Below are 17,058 nucleotides of genomic sequence, written 5' to 3'. Positions count from 1 at the left end.
TGCACTTATATAACTGGGACAAATATTTTCCATTCCAAAAAGGAGCTTGAAACTTTGTATTACAAAATATGTGCTTCAGTCCTTCTGACTAATAGGAGCAAAAATGAGTTTTACTGATTTATGCTTCTGAGGGAGCTCTGTATCTGATTATCTTCTTTTAAATGATGAGTTTTAATCATGTAGGCTTTATTCTTATAGCATTCAGCTTTCAGTGTGTATTTAAATTACTGTTGCTGATAATGTCTTGTAGAATTTGTCAATTCCCCAGTCTTTTATTCCTAAAGATTAAATAAAAGCTGGAGTGAACTGAATCCTTTAAGATCTAGAAACAGCCCAGGTGTATACCTGAATCGTTCCTAAACTGTAAGACTTCTCCAGTTCCTTATTGACTCATTTGTGCTGTTTCTTTTTCATTTTTTTCCCCTCCAAATGAATGAGTAAACCTCCTAAATCCATAAGGGTGATTGCTGTAACTGTTTGGAGGTCTGCAGGAGCAGCTGTTCCGAGGTGTGTTTAAACCTGGTCTGAATCACCTAAATTCTAGTCTGACAGTATTAAAAGTTATGCATAAATGCTGATTGTAAGTAATCCAAAGCCTGGATTTGAGAAGGATGGTACAAGTAGACTGCAGCACTTTGTTAAACTGCGTGCTGTAATCTGCTGTTCTTGCATTTGTTTGTGTAGAAACGCAGTTCTGTTGTGGTCCATCCAGTTCCCTGTGTGCCTCAGGATTTGCAGTGTGAGCTATAGCAGTTTGCTGAGGATAACAGTTTCTGACAAAATAACATCTTGCTGCATTGCCAGTCTGGAGTTTTTTCTTTAATGTCTAATAAGAGCTCTGTCTCTGTGGGGTGAACAACACAGTCATCTATATATGAAAAACCTGAGAAGTGTCAAACCTGATAAAACAAGCACATATGAGAGGCTGGGAGTCTTGATGTATTAACAGGCTGGACGTGGTTATCTGTCTGTCCAGTTTTCTAGAAGAATGCTTTTCACTGCTTTTGTTTCATCAGAATGCCTGATTGCCATAAGACTGTTGCTGGTAACGTCTGTGGTCATGCAGTCTTGCTGATGCATGTGTGATCGTTGCTGGTTCTGAGTAAGAGAAGAAAATAGAGGGGGAAGTGAGAAACTTTCAAAAAGCTCTGAAGTTTTGTGAGCACAAAAGAAGTGCAACTGTGCGTTGTTGTTGGTTGGTGTTGTTTTCTAAATGTGCTAAACTTTGGCTGTGTGTGCTTTGGTGGCGTATCTGACTGCTCTCCTGGAATGCGTTAAGCAACCTGACCAGGATCTGTCAAGTATGAGTACCCTCTTTGCAATAGCACAAACAATTAGAGTGCCATAACTTTACAAGTGCTGTCAAAGGGCCTGATTTTCCAAATCATGTTGATTTTTCTCTCCCAACATTCTGGAAAAAAAAAAAAACCACTGTAGGAAGCTTGTCCTTAAAAGCATCTGATGAAGTTGATAGGTGAAGGAAATGAGGTTAAGAGGCTCTTGAACAGTATTTATACAAGGGTTTGTCTGATGTTCCCAAACTCCAAATGCTAAAAGCAGCATGCTCTTACAAATTCCACAAAAATGATGGGGTTAAACTTAAAGCTAACCACCTCCACAAAGCTAGGACCTCAAAGGACTTGGTGTCAGGAGGAGAAATATGTATTTCTTTTTTTCTTCCTACTTCATATAAGGACAAAGGGGAATGGTTTTAAGCTGAGACAGGGGAGGTTCAGGTTAGATATTAGAAGGAAGTTTTTCACACAGGGTGGTGACACACTGGAACAGGTTGCCCAAGCAGGCTGTGGATGCCCCATCCCTGGAGGCTTTCAAGGCCGGGCTGGATGTGGCTCTGGGCAGCTGGGCAGCCTGGCAGCCTGGTTGGTGACCCTGTATATAGCAGGGGGGTTGAAACTGGATGATCATTGTGGTCCTTTTCAACCCAGGCCATTCTATAATGATTCTATGATAAGAATAGTAATGATTGAATCCCGGTTTGTAAAGTTGTGAGAGAATCTCTGCTTTAATTTTTAGACAGCTTTGTTCTTATGATGTTAAAGAAAACTCAAATAGGTGTATGCTTGTTGTTGTTGTTGTTGTTTTGCATTAATTGTTCACCTCAAAAATAGAATGGAAACTACCCTTTTCTTTTTTGGGGAGGAGGTGTGGAGAGACAGTTGACTTGAGATTTCTGAGCACTTAAGGAATGGCAGCTTTATTTCCTCTTATCTAGGTGAATGCTAAGTGCTTTAGGGCGATTTCTCCCAAACAATTCTATTTGGCATATCAAGGCATCCAGTTCCTCCAACTCTTAGGTAAGAGATGCAGTAACTTTTCCTCAGTAATAGGGCTATGAGATGTCATCTTTGATTCTTCTCTGGTAGGTGTACTGGTATGTGTTTAGGATACAGACTCCCAATACCAATAGATACGGTTTGAAAGCTGCTGGCAACTCTGTCCATTCTGTATTACTGTTTGAGAAGGAGACAGATAAATAGGTGTTCTCCATGTGCGCAAATCTTTGAACTTGTCAGATCCTGGGAACTGAAGCTGGCACACATGTTTTGCTCTGAAGAGAATAGGTGCTTTGTGGCAATGCTAGTACTTTATTTGTCTGAATGTGCTGACCTTTTTAGGAGGAGAGACCCTTTTCCCCCATTTCTGAAATCCCTTCTTAAAAAGCACTTCAGGTGCTGCAGAAAAAGAGTTCTGCAGATTAAATGGAAGGGCTGTGCTGTGACCCGAGGGCATCTTTTGAGAGCTGCCCCAACAGGTGCTTAAGGATTGGCTTCAGCCTTAGAGGAAACAATAATCTTTTGAAGCTCTGAGTGTTTTTTGCTTCTATTTCTAATACTTCATATCGGAAAGAAACACTTCAGTCACAAGAGGATTTTGAGACAGCTAATGATTCTCAGATGAGACTCTACTTTGCATTTTTTTCCCCCAGCAGAAGAAAGTTGCTCCACAGCAATAATTAGCTCTCTTGTTTGCAGGTGGGTGTTTGTGCTTTGCTATAACACTTCAGTAATTTTGTTCATTGTGAGAAGAAAATAAGGGAGGTAAGCTTCTCTGTCTCTTGCAAGTAGCTGTCAGTGCTTGCTCTCATTTCAAGGGCATGATATCAAGGCTTCAACAGCGTCTGATCTGCCAATGAATCAAGTTTTAAGCAGTATCTGCAGGTTTCAAAGAAAGGAGTAATGCCAAGCTTTGGTGTCGGCACGTTTCTTTTTGCATCAGGGATAACTCCAGCTGCTCCCATAGAGGATTACGTGTCCAGGCTGGGAATGCTGCAAAGACTTGGAGGTAAGGGGTACGAATGAAAGGATATGAACCTTTTTCTTACTTCCCCCCCTGCCTCCAGCTGCTCCTTCACGGTGCTCTGACCTGTTAGCCGTCTGCTTCACTGATCTGGCATCTGATCAGAGATAGCAGGTTTCATAGAAAACAGTATTTTTTTTTCCATTGAAATTCACTGCAGTACTTCCAGGTATTTCAATTATAGATGCCTCTTTCATTGCTCGAGTGGATGTTAAACTCTGAGTGACCCAACTTCTCAGATGTTAAACGTTACTTCAGTGTAACTTTCTTAATACGCAATATACTGTGTGCAGCCTTTGTGTAGCTGCATAGTGACTCAGTTCAACTTGAGTATGGTATAGATGTATACATTGTTTCATGTTAACCATACCTCTTACATTTCTAGCTTCCACAGCGTTCCTCCCCAGGGAGGACTTTAAGTTTGTGTGCTATATTTTATCAACTTGTTAACATCTGGCTTTGCAAATTCCTCATATTCTCTAGGTCCGCAAGAGCATCTGTAGTTCATCCTTTCTCAGGAAAGTGGAAACTGTTGCATGTGTCTTTGCAAAGAGCAACAGTGTGCGATCTGCTTCCTATTTATTTATCTTGCTACATTTTCCTATAGAAATGAGTAGCAAATGCAAATGTAATTCTGCAAAAATTCATATCAAACGGCAAATAGTTTGCTAGAAGTTACGTGTGGATGTGGATGTGGATTCTGCAGATGTGGATTTACTGCAGAACCAGAGGTTGGGATGGGATGTCTTTCTCTCCTGAACTGAGACAGGCAGTGCAGTGATCCCAGGCATGCCCAATGAAGGTGGCTACCCAGCAGCATCTTTTCTGGGCTGCTGGTGAAGTCTTTCGTATATAAAGTAATTCAGCAGAAGATTTCTTGTGGGAATGTTTCTTCATAGAATGGCCTGGGTTGAAAAGGGCCACAATGATCATCTGGTTTCAACCCCCTGCTATGTGCAGGGTCGCCAACCAGCAGACCAGGCTGCCCAGAGCCACATCCAGCCTGGCCTTGAATGCCTCCAGGGATGGGGCATCCACAGCCTCCTTGTCCTTCAGAATGACCAATACTTTAACCATTGTATGTACTCTGTAAAGGTTCATGGATGCAAAAACAATAACAAAAAAGAAAAATTTTTCAAATCCAAATGAATGCATTGATACTTGAAAATGGTTTCCTTTCAGTCTGACTCGATCAGGTTTGAAACTTCCTTTATGATCAGGAAATGGTCTACTCCTGTTACAGGCAGATTTGACTTCATCATTCTGAGTTCTCTTCAATCTGGACTTCAGACCTCTTTGTCTCATTATTGGTGTTGCCTGCCCTAACGCCAAGGCCACTCAGGTTAATAGAGGCTACCACAAGTAGGGGGGAGGAGGAAGGGGGAGATATGCCTGGTGTTTTGCTTGATACTGTGGTTTACCGAAGCTGCTCGGAGAAGGCTCAGAGTGTTTTCCTGGCAAGTATGTATTGATGAACAGAAGGCAAATGAGGTGATCGCTGGTGCGTGAAGGAAGTCATTTGCGTCAGCGTCACTGGTTGCTGTCTAACTGCATTTGTAGAAAGTTACATTTTGCATTACACGCAGGAATACTAACCAGCTATCAAAAGACAAGACGTATTTTTGCAATGGGTATAATTTCCACAAAAGTCGCTGCCAGCAGCAGCGTTCCACAGTCAGAAACTGACATGGCCTCAGCTGTAGCTGACTTGGAGAAGTATTGGAGAAGTGAGAGAGTTAGTCAGTAGGCATGCCGTGCTGTGTGGGGGAAGTCCAGGCAAAAAGCAGAGTGGGCTTGCTGAGTGCCAAGGGCAGTGATGCACAGCAGTACCTCCCTGGCCTGGGGAAGCTGTATGCATGTCATAGCATGGTAAAATGGGCAAGAGGTGTTGTTCTGGAGGGAACTTGTGGCCAGAACTGCTCTGTCTCCTTTGCCATGAGCTGTCTCATGTCACTGCTTGGCTGCTGCCTCAGCATGGTGCAGCTCAGATATGCCAAGCCATTGCCGCCGTGCTTTCGTGCTCTCCTCTTTCCTTCTCCTCTGTACAACGCTTTTTGCTCGTACCTTTTCTCAGCATCGGTCCGAGCACAAAAGCAATGGCTCAGGGCAGCATCCTAGATTTGGGATGCCAAATATGGTTTCCCACTCTGCCAAAGCCTGTGCAGTCAGCAGCCTTCCCATGCCTCCAGCACCACACCTGCGACGCGGGCAGGCCTGCGGTAAGGGGGTGAGAGGCTGCACGCCGTGCCTGACGCAAGGGATGCGTGGAACAGGAGCATGGGGGCCGCGCGTGGGCACCAAGCCGAGTAAAGGAGGTTTGCCGTATATTGGGCCATCGCTTCCTTCGTTCTGAACGATGCCACCCATTGTGCCCATTTCTGTCAAACGCCGTTCCAGCGGGGAGCTCCGCCGCGGGTCGGACGATGACCGTCACCAGCCGGCCGAGCGCTGCCCTAAGGAAGGCTGCGGGATTCCGTAGGAGCCTTGCGTAACTCCGGCCAAACGCTCTAAATTTAGCGCTCCGTGCGGCGCCCTCAGAAGCGGTTGGAAAGCGGCCGGGCCCGGGGCCGGCCCTGCGGCGGGTGAGTCAGCGGCGGGGCGCGGGAGGCCGAGCCGAGGGGCGACCGAGCGGCCGGCCGGCCGGCCATCACCCACGCCGGGCGGTCCGCGTGGCCGCGCTCCCCGCGCCACGCCGCCCCGCCCAGGGGGGCCGCGCCGAGGCGGGGCTGGCGGGCCGCAGCCCGCGGCCGGCAGGAAGGGCCAGGCGCGGGCAGGGAGGGAAGGGGAAGAGGCGGAGCCTGCCGCCCGGCGGTGTCACCAGTACAATAGGGCTCTTGTGCGGCCGGAGGAGGGGTGGGGGCGGGCGCGGGCCTGGCCGCGGCGCGCCGAGCAGCCGGCACGCAGGGCGGGAGCCGCCGCCGGCCGCGGGCCCGGGCGGGGGCGATGCGCGCCGGCGCGGGACGGCAGCAGGAGCAGCCGCAGCGGGAGCGGCAGCAGCAGCAGCACCGGCGGCAGTCGCCGCAGAGGGAGCGTCGGCGCCAGCCCTGACGGCCGCGGCCGCCCACGCCGGCGAGTGGACAGGCGGCGGCGCGCCGGGCCGGGCCGGGCCGTGCCTCGCCGGCGGCGGGAGGTGAGCGCGGCCGGGCGGCCCGCGGGGAGGCGGGGCGGGGGTGGGCCGCCGGGGCCGCCGCGCCGGGCCTGTGCGCGGAGGAGGCGCCGCCGGGCCTGCGGCGGGCGGGAGGCGACGCTTGGCGCCAAGGCCGAGGAGGAGGAGGAAAAGGGAGCGGGCGGCACGTCCCGCGGCGGTGCGGGCCCGGTACGTGGGGCGGCGTGGGGCCGGCAGGCAGCGCGGTACCCGGTACCCGGCCCGCCATCGCCTCAGCACGCGTGCCGCTGTGCGCTGCGGTCCGGCCGCGGCCGGAGGGAAAAGTTGTGGCGGCTCCCGCCTGCCCGCTGGGGCAGCCGCTCCGCCCGCTGGCTGCGCTCGGGCCGGGCGTGGCGGGGCGCGGGGACTCGGGCTCGGCGCCCTTTTGTTCGGGGCGGGAGGCGTTGCGCCGCGCCGGGCGGCGGCGAGCGGGCGGGCGTCCTGCCGGTGCCGAGTGTCTCCTGCCGGCACGCCGCGGAACTTGCTAGAACTCAGTTTGACAATAAAGCACTGGCGCAACGCCTCCGCCGGGCGGCCCGAGCGCGACGCTCCAAGGTGAGCGGCGGGTGCAAGGAACGGGCTGCGGCGGGCGGGGCTCCGCGCCTCCGAGCGGGACCTGGCCCGGCCTCCTCGCTCTACGACGTGAGCCCGCAGGTGACGCGGGGCGGTGGGGGGTGCTGGGTATGGGCTGTCCTGAGATACATCCCAGTAGGGAGAACTCATGCTTTCTTTCTTTTTTTTTTTTTTCCTTTTTTTTTTTTTTCCTCTCCTTTTAAACTACTCTTTTTTGTTTGTTTTTTGAAGAGTTGAGGTGTTGTTCACAAATGAAGGCACTGGAACGGGCTGCCCGGGGAGGTGGTGGCGTCACCGACCCTGAAGCTGTTAAAGGAACGTTTGGATTTTGTGTTCAGGGACGTGGTTCAGTGAGAACTGTTGGTGATAGGCGGACGGTTGGAGGTCTTTTCCAACCTTGGTGATTCTGTGATTCTGTGAAATTGCAAGCGGCTGCGTGTTTTAATTAAAATATCAGTACGGTAGTGCAAAACCCAGCTTTGAGGTACACTATATTGAAGAGGAGAGGAGGAGGTAGCATCCAATCTTGATTAGAAACCCTCTGATTAAAGTACACCAGGAACTTGAAAGGTGTTATGCCTCTCTGTTGACATAACAGAGCCTTTCTGCTAAAACTAACGGGTGAAGGGAACAGCCTCATCTTGGTGTATGCAAACGCTGTGTCTGCAGGCAGCTTGTTACATCCCATTGGTGTTTGTCACAGGCTGCTCCTCAGAGCATCACCAATACATGCACCTGCTGGGCACTGTGTGCCAGCACTGGCTGGAAGCATCAGGAGGTGGGCGTGGGGAGGGAGGCCGCAGTAAGATTGTTTGGGGCTGACTTTGCAGCTACCACAGAGTTCCTTGGTGGGACTGCAGAAGAGCACTTGTTTACTGAAAGGAAAAAATGCTACGAAAGCACTTTTCCCGTTAAAACCAAGCTGGTGCTTCTAAGACCTGAAGTGTTGGCTGTTTTCTTTTTTTTTCTTTTTTCTTTAACTGAACTTTTGACCTCTTTCCAGGCTAGACATGACATGCTCTGCTCTTAATGCCAAAGAAGAGCAGAACAGAGCTCCTTTCCGATAAGGCTGCCTTTGTGTAAGGCGAAAGGCATCACGATAATTGCAGCTGCTTCTCTTGTACCTGTTCTTCATTTGATGTTTCCTTACCTGCTTTTCTTGTACAGGACTGGCTGTGTTCTCTTCCCCCGCAGCAGCAAAATTCGCCCTGGGTTGGGTCAGGCAGCGCAGCAGTTTTTGGCTTCACGTGTTTCACGTACATGTAGCAGGTATCTGCAAAGAGTTGCCAAGGAACTGGAACATGTGCAGTGGTCTTTGGCAAGGGTGCATCTTTATTTGGAATCTCATTGTAATCATGCAAGTCCACTGTGATTCTAAAGATGTGGGCTAGAGGATCTCAGTGTAGTACTGGAATAAACCCAACTTTCCTCTCCTGCAGTTCAGTGGGAACTTTGCACCCAGTTTTCATGGGGATACCTGAAGTTGCTGCAGGCTTTATTGATGCACACTTATTGCATAGATGTGTATAGCTCATGTATATGTGGTCACTGTAATAGCTGCTGTGTGTAGAGTGCTGTGCATTATTTACCTGAAGAGCCTGCTAGAGCTTATGTGTGGATTTTGTCTATAAGTGACCTGACCTTTGGCGTGAACATGAGTGTGCAAGGCTGTAGTGAGAGCTGCTGCATGGTTAAGGCTTTCTGGTGAGGAACGTGGTTGAATCATGTGCAGGGTGCCTCAAGTCAAAGTCAATATCCCAAAGGTGTTCCCCATGGTCTGTTTAGGTAAGTGTTTTGGTTTTCAGAATCCATTTTGAAGGTTGTGCCCTAGAGGACTGGGAGTACTGGGATTTCTGTTAGCTCAGCAGGAGCTGGGATGTACTGAGAGTAAGAACAGGTGCCCATTTGGGCAGTACATCTTTTATGATGCATAGGTGAAAATGTGCTATGAGCATCTGTTTGTGCAGTGTGTCTTCAAGAATCCTGAGATGCTGATATGTGGGCTTGGGGCTGTTAGTTGAAGAGGGAGGTGGTGTTGCGTCCATTTTTCAGGCCAATTTACTAACGAAGAATATTGTATTAACTGAAATTTGAAGCTTAATAAAATGTCATGCTCAAGCTCAGGTGTCATCTTTTCCTGTGTTTTGTAACCAAAACCTTATCTTTTTGCCTAGAGGAGATCTAGGCAAACTAACCAAACTAACCAAATGCACGTTGGCTAGTTGCCGTGCATCCAGATCCAGCAAGGCTTACTTTGCTCACTGTACACCAAAATAGACCTAATCAGAGCTTGCTGCTCTTTTGTGCAGCTTTAAGCTTTCTCAGCTCCCCAGGCCACTGCATGCCCTTAGCTGTAGCTCCCCCAGACCTGTGGAATGTCTGGAGTGGGAAGCAGCTCCTGTTCGACTGTGTGGCATCTCTTTTTGTTTTGTGAAGATTTGAAGCGTTTGTAACGCTCAAGGTTTTGTGTAATTAGAGACATAAGTGCAATTTTGAGATACTTTACTTAAAATAGAAACTAACAGTTAATAATAGTTTTTATCAGGGATATTTATGTCATGAAAGCCAACAGATGCTGGTAATGTCTTGAGAGATTACTGGGTGCATTAAGCGTTCTGTCAAGGCTGGGTGCTGCTGGGGGTACAGGTCAGGGCAGACTGGCAGAACACCGAGGTCTGCAGGGCCTGGTGTGGTATGGGACGGCCTCCTGCCTTGCCAGGGTAAGTTTAGGCTGGATATCAGGAAGCACTTCTTTACAGAAAGGGTTGTTAAGCACTGGAATAGGCTCCCCAGGAAGGTGGTTGAGTCACCATCCTTGGACGTGTTTAAAATCCGTTTGGATGTGGTGCTCAGGGATGTGATTTAGTGGAGGGTTGTTGGAGTCAGGGTAGTATGGTGAGGTTGTGGTTGGACTCGATGATCTTGAAGGTCTTTTCCAACCTGAGCAATTCTGTGATTCTATGATTCTGGATGGGACGTAGAACCCCATTTAACACTGCAGAGCACTTGTGTTTCTTATGCTTGTTGCTGCCTTACATTCAGAATTGCAGAATGAAATGCCTTGCGTATTGAACTGCAAGCTGAACGCAACATATCATGTTGTTAATGCCTCGGTGTGTTTTAATTAGAGCTGGAGGGCGATGTTAAAAAACAGGTTTAAACACATGCCTGACTGGTTGCTGAAACAAATAGGCCTGTCACACCATCTGGAGGGAGCTGTGTGTTATTTAACTATTCTACTGTCCAGGCCTCTTTCACTTGTTTCTTTCTTTTTCTTTCCCTTTTCTTCTTGTTTCCCTCCTTTCCTTATTCCTACAAACGCCGCCCGTGCGGAGCTGCCGCACCTCCTGGAAGCCGCTGCTAGGCTGTGGCTGCCGTTCCTGCTTCACCTGCAGCATCTCCAGGTCGGTGGCAGGGGCAGTGTGCTGCCCACCTTACCCCCCAGCATGTAACCGTGCCATAGGAGTACTGGTCCCAATTAGTCGGTGTTGTGCCACAGAGTGTGCACCGTGCTGTGCACGAGGCTGGCGGGAAGCTGCCATTTTGTGGTACGGGGCCTGGGGCCGGCACCAGGAGGCCTGTGTGGGGCCAGCCTGCGAGCCGTGCTGGTTCTGCCTGTGCTTCATCGCGTCGTGCTGTGTGAGCAAAGTGCTTCGCCTAGGTGAAGTGCACGATGCGTCTGCTAGGAGTCTGAGAGAAAAGGTTTGTGTTTGTTTGGTTTCTCGTTAACGTGAAGACGTTGCTGTTAGATTGACACAGCTGTTAGGTTGACAGAGGGATGTGGGTGTTTGTGAGCACTTGAAAATTGTAAGTATACACAGAGCTTTCCTTCCTGCTGCTTTGAATGCGCGGTTGTTTTGAGCAAGCCCGGCACTTTTTAAATAATGCTTGCTTTAAGGAATATTAGTATATAGAGAAAATTATTATTTGCACTAGATATTTAAATCTTCTCCTGTATCATGTATAGCGGAATAAATGGGCAGTATTTTCTTTCTACTGCTGCACAGAAAACCCTGGTTTTGGACTGCTGTGCACAAAATGTATAGAAGTGTGTGTTCTGACAGGGGAGGAAAGAAATGTCCCTAGCGGGATTACTTGTGGTTTTTAATTCTCTTCATTGTTCTGCTTTTAACTGCTTGCATTTCTTTAATGCTCTTCGTGTGTTGATTTACAGGCTTTGGTATCAGAGCGGCGATAGTGGAGTCATCGTCGAAGTAGTGCCGCATTCCAAGCAGGTTTGGGCTCTAGCGGAGAAAGGCTCATGCAGCTGAAACGTGCTGTGTGTGTGTAGAAATGCAGGAGCAAGCGGTCAGTGCGGTGGTGGCAGGGTGAGGGGGGCCTCTGTAGAAGGGCATGGGGTGTCCCTCGCTTCGGTTAGCAAGGCAGGAGTGTGCTGCAGAGAAACAAGTGTGGCAGAATTGTGCTCCTGTGCCTCCCTTGATGCAAATAGGCTCTTTTTCCTGCAGCTAATGGACTGAAGTGAAGTAGTGATAACAGGGGATGATTTGCAGTGAAAGGTAAAGCTTGTTAAATGTTGTTTGATAGGAAGGAGAAGGAATGCTTGCTTCTGGCACGGAAAATAGTTTTCTGTGTTTTCCAAGGCCGCCGACTGGTGATATGACAGGGGAAGGATGGCTGGTCATCAGCACTGCTGCGCTGCGATAGCCTTAACCTTGATTGGGGGAGTTCCAGCAACTCTTCCACATTGGCTTAATTCAGGAGTGGTTGTGTTCCTTTGAAAGAATCAAATTGACTGTCATTTAAGCAACTGAAAGGCAGATACTTAAACCCGATAATGAAGTTGCAGTCTTCCTTATGTTAACAACATAATCATTTCCAGCGTAGCATGAAATGAGCAATCTTAAGAAGTAAGTGAAGCATTTTGCCAGGCGAATTTGGACTTGCAGTTCTGTAACAGAATGTGCTGAAAGCGAGGGAGGAACCGAAGGGCTGATGTTAATACAAGGTGCTTATTTATGAACAACAGTGTTGTAATGGCCATTGGCATAGATAGGAAGGAAAATTCACTCCTGCTTAATGGTATTGATTCTTCGATGGAAATTATTTTTGCACAGTGCTTTGTCCCTGTTGCAGAAATGAATTTTCTGTGCTTTATTATCTGGAGTATAAAGCACACGTAGTTTACTTGCAGCAGGAGCTGAAAGTGATGTAGGCAGTGGCTGGCAAGTTGCATCCATGTACGCTGTTGCAGTTTTGAGGGAGACCTGGCTTCTGATCAGACAGCTATATGGAGGTGAAATAACTGGAATAGCTGTTGCGAAATGTGAAGCCTCTGGCCTGAGCTCAACAAAAGCCAAATGCGCTGAAAATTAGTTTATGCACCAGTACTTAGTGTATTCTCTGTCTTCTTTTGCTTAAAACTGACTACATATAATTCTTTGCAAGATACAACATCGTGCTTTCATTTTTCATCCCCTCTATACATCAGAAAATTTCACAAGGCAAGGTGTAAGTTATCAGAAAGCTCCTGGTGGTCGCCTCAATATCAGTCAAGAGTCTGTGATTGCCATTACAGGGATTAATTTGGCTTAAGTTGTCTTGGATCTTTTGTCCAGTGTCTTCTCTTTGCTTATTCTAGGTGTCAGAAGCCTCTCTATGCAAGCAGGAGTGTGCATGAGCTCAGACTGACATCTAATAGCTCTTACAGGTGCTGTTTCATTCTGTGTTTAAGATTATTGATGCAAATTTGTTCTGTATCCCCACTTCTGTTTGCTTAACTTCAATATTTCAGATAGTCCACTTGAGGTATGAATGGGTTAAGTGTTGAAAAAAGCTCTAAAGTAAATTAAAAAGGGGAGGAGGGGAGGCCTCAAATGCACATAGCAGCTCAGATGTGATTTATAGTTCCTGCTTATCTCTTCTAGCAGTGTCTTTGATGCCTTTGTACTCCCCTGTTGTCTGCCCCCTCTTGTCTTTTCCTTGACTTCCCTAAGTTCTTTCTTGTTGTAGAACACAGGCGTTTCTCATGAGTGTCTCACAGTGTTCTTGGGACCCTATAAATCAGCTAGGTCACATTACATTTGTCTCCTGTACCAAATTCCAGACAGAATGGACTTCCAGATTATTTGTAGTCAGCCTGAAAATATTTTTGGCAAACCTTTGGGGCTTTTTTTTTACTTTTTTAATGGAAAGATCTGTGTAGATTTGATAGGTCTGGTAGAAGATGGTGTTTCCTACCATCAGTTTTTACGTGAGGTAATATTCTGTGTAGCTAGTGCGTTTGTGAGAGTTCACATGTGCTTATCTAAAGGTATTGCCCGCTGACAAGTCGACTCTCAGCATTTGCAGAAAATAAGTAATTCACATTATAAAATATCATTTTCTGTTTTACTTGTTTGGTTTTTTTTAGGGTTTTTTTTTTTTTTTTCAGTAAATGCTTGTGTTAATTAGTATTTTGTTCATGTATTTCACACAAATTTCTATGCTTTTATGCCTGTTCATGTGTATGCTTTGCTTGGTTAAGCAAGTTGAATCTGTGTGTTTGATTGAAAATGTACATCGGCTCCATTTACTTTGTGCAGATATTAAGCATGTCTCAAAAGGGGAAGAAAAGCCACACATATATAGCAAGAAGAACTGCTGGAAAAACAAGATAGTGGCAAAGCATTGACTTAGTTGAGTAATTTCCAGAATGCTTCCAAAAGTGACTTCAGGTACACTTGTTCTCAAAGCCTTTTCCAATTTTCTGTTCTTTTATTTTATTTCATTTTTTGGTCAAAATGCTTTTCTGTTTCTTCCTTGAAATCATCATAGGGAGCTTATATTAAGGTAATTCCAGGAAAGAAACCAGCTTTTCTAACAATTTGAGGCACTGGTGTAATGTTTTGTAATGATCAAACTGGTTGTGCATGTTTGATTTTGAAGGAGTAGTGTTAGTGCCAGCCCTTACATGGGAAGCTGAGCTTGCTTTGCTCCCTGACCTGGCATCTATGGGTCTTGTAGAGGTGTTATGCCGCGTCAACGTGCTCTGCAGCACCTCTTTGTAGTCTTACAGGCATCTGGAGATGTAGTTGGCCGGACTATAGTTGTGCGATGATAATTCTCAGAGGAGAAGAGCTCAGCTCCTGCATTTATTTTCTCTGTGGAGCTGTGCAGATCTTGACAGGATTATAGAGGTAAAAACTGATTTTTGTCCTTCAGGTAAACAGGAGTGAAAACTCAGTGCACAATCTTTGTGTTGGAAGTTGCATTCTCTTTCTGCCTCCAAGTCATTGGTGCAGGGCCTTCTTGATTTGTGAGTTCCTGTGGCCCAGAAGCACTGAATGCTCTGGTTCTGGCAAAGCCTCTCGCCTTTCTCACAGGTGGCAGCTTTACAAAACAGGAATCTTGGGTTTTTTTTGTTTTTTTTTTTTAAAGGCAACATTATAAAGATTTCTGTTTTAGACAATTTTATTAAAGGCCACGTTTTCCCTTTTGTCAGCCAGCTCTCTTGGCAGCAGGTGATCTGAAGGAATAGTTTGCATCACACTTGATCTTGAACCCCCCAGTATACCTGGAGATTTTGAGCAGAAGTAAATTCAGTGTTCTCTGAGGAGTTCTGCTAACAAATTCATCAGATAAATGTCTTGCTGATTGCTGGCTTCGTTTTGGCGCTGACATTAATGCCTGCTGCCTCCACCGGGGCCACATTTTCTCTGCTTTTTCCTCAGAACTTCTCATTTGTTTTGTCTGAGCGGGAATGGCTTTGGAACAAGGTTTGTGTGAGTTAACGCAGGTTTCTCTTTCATAGCAATTAAAAAATAAACAACCCCCCAACCCCTTCTGACGATTTAAGATCATCTTCAGGGAGAAATGCATTTTTGGTTGTTGCTGTGGAATTTGTAGCCACAAAGGATGAAGTTGATTAAGGCTCATTTGATGTGCTTTCTGGTCTGGTGCTCCAGTAACTGTGCCATGATTTTGCTCCAGCCCTTGTCTGCATCATCCTGGTGCAAGGTGTGGGCACTCAATTTAGTTTCATTGCAGGGGGAGGTGGTGGTCTAAGTGCTGGTGTGGTGGCAAAAGAGAAGGAACAGGGAGCTTTCCTATGAGGTTTCACGGATAACTGATGTCACAAGTTTGGTGAAGGGTGTTGGTCTGGAGCCAGGGATCAACCTTGAAAGCTCTGAAGTCTACAGTTTGGTCTTAATGCAATCCTAAGTTTAGATCCACCCGTCGGTCGCTTGTATCGCCTGTGTGTGGGGATCCAAGAAGCAGCAGTGATAGTGCTTTCAGCATTTGTGGCTCTTGTGTTTGTTGTAGGGTCATGAGACTTTCTGTGGAGTGTATGAGAACAACGTGGCTCTGCCATCAAAAACATGACATCTGTTGCCATGTTTTAGAAGTTCTCACACTTGGTGAACCATTTCATTTTCTTTTATTTTAAGATCTCCACTAAAGACGTCCTTAACTTTGCACAAATAATTTCCATTAAATAATGGAAACTTAGCTATGGGAAAGGATGCTTTTAGGTCGTCTAGATGATTGCCTCTGCAATGTTTTCTTGAGTTTCCCTTCAGAACTTTAGATGAAATAGTGCTGCCATCACCCTGCTTTAGGAAATGCACAAAAAAGCCCGTGTATTTGGAACAGGATGTGCGAGTTGAATAGGAGATTTGAAAGCTAAACCCCAACTTAGCAACAAGTGGCTGATGGGAAGATGTAGTATTTTCTTTCCTTATGAACTGAAGTTAATTTTGTGGATCCAGATCGTCATAAATAGCTTGTTTTTCACTTTATTTTTTTTTTTTTACATTTATTTCTTGGCTGACAGCTTCATTCTTTAGCTTTTTGGTAGCACCAAACCAGATTTGTCATATCTGTTTCTATCCCCTTCCAGGTGTCCTGGGTTCAGGAAGCCTCCTGTGAGCAGCCTCAATACTTTGATTCTAATTTGCAAGCTTTGACTTTGTGCCTATGTGCTCTTTCTGCATAATTCTGTATTGCTGTGTGACCTGTCATTGGGAGAATGAGCTTTTCTGAGGGAGAAGAGCATCCTGTGCTGAAGTGATGTATCTCCTTAGCATTTCATCTTGAAAAAGAGGAGCATGTGCCTTTGCTGTTGTGTGGTGACCGTCCTTGAGTGCAGCTGCGTGATGCAGCTTCCCCCAGAGTACACAGAGCCCTCTATGTGATGGAGGGCGGAGAGGTAGGGCTGGAATAAGCCACTTGAGATTACTTAGCTTTCACCAGGAGGTACTGGTGTGCTTATGTGCTTTGGAGGACGTGCACAGGGCTCACTGCGGATCCACAGCAACATGTGTGTGCCATCCTTAGCGCCAACAGGCCAAGCAAGCCTCTCCTTCTTGTGCTTGGGTGCCATTTGTTGCTGCCTTGCCCTCAGGCCGGTTTGAGAAATGCAGAACTGGGGATGTTCTTTTGGCAGAGTGGGCACCAGCACTCTTGTCCAACATCCAGTCTTTGTTTCAGTGTCAAGAGCTGCAGCCTCTGTACTTCCCCTTGGGGATGCAGACCAATAGTTCTTACTGTCATAAAGTTTCCTTAATGCTAAGCTGAAATTATTTTTTTTTCTTTGGATTTTATCCTATTACCTCTGATCTCTCACAGGCCCATTCCTTTGGTCCAACAGCGTTAATGTCCTGCCAGTATATCAAGAGTCTAAATGACTTTATGTGCATGTTAAGGTGGGTGTTTTTGTTGAATCCTGTGTGTGTTTTGATCTTGGTGGCTTTTTCCTGTAGGGCAGCTGCTTCAGGTCAGGAATCTCCTTTTTTTTGTTGTCTGTGTATATGCTAATTACACTGTGAAACAAGTAATTTCATGCAATAAGTGAGATGTGAGCGTTTTGCAGAATGGCTGGCTCTGTACATGGGCCAAGTAACTGCTCCATTGGGTCACCATCCAAGTGCCCGGGGGCCAAGGACTTCAGAGCAATTCATAAAACAAGGAGTTGATGGTACTGGTTAGTTGTCTTATGAAACCTGTCATTCTAGACATCTTGTTGTATTGTTCATCTGAAATGGGGTAAGCTGCTATGGGAAATGATTTTCCCAACAAGTTCT

At 46.8% G+C, this 17,058-nt stretch overlaps 1 protein-coding gene and 1 long non-coding RNA gene across 11 annotated transcripts in view; one reads left to right on the top strand and one right to left on the bottom strand.

Moving 5' to 3' along the window:
* LOC125688422 (uncharacterized) overlaps positions 1 to 17,058 on the bottom strand; it is a 140,619-nt gene that overhangs the window by 115,308 nt on the left and 8,253 nt on the right. The window lies entirely within an intron of this gene.
* The window catches only part of JADE3 (jade family PHD finger 3), a 64,896-nt gene continuing 51,079 nt past the window's right edge, over positions 3,242 to 17,058 (top strand). For 2 of the 10 annotated variants that reach the window (XM_048934436.1, XM_048934433.1), the window contains exon 1: positions 6,547 to 6,634. The gene's annotated coding sequence lies outside the window, so the exon portion shown is untranslated. Of the gene's footprint in view, positions 3,304 to 6,295; positions 6,449 to 6,546; positions 6,635 to 6,944; positions 7,019 to 7,099; positions 7,118 to 17,058 lie in introns of those variants that run through there. The other 8 variants (XM_048934440.1, XM_048934437.1, XM_048934442.1 and 5 more) reach the window with 8 other exon arrangements.

Source organism: Lagopus muta, chromosome 1 (assembly GCF_023343835.1).
Source record: "Lagopus muta isolate bLagMut1 chromosome 1, bLagMut1 primary, whole genome shotgun sequence".
NCBI classification, from domain to species: Eukaryota; Metazoa; Chordata; class Aves; order Galliformes; family Phasianidae; genus Lagopus; species Lagopus muta.
This window is presented reverse-complemented; position numbering and strand designations above follow the sequence as displayed.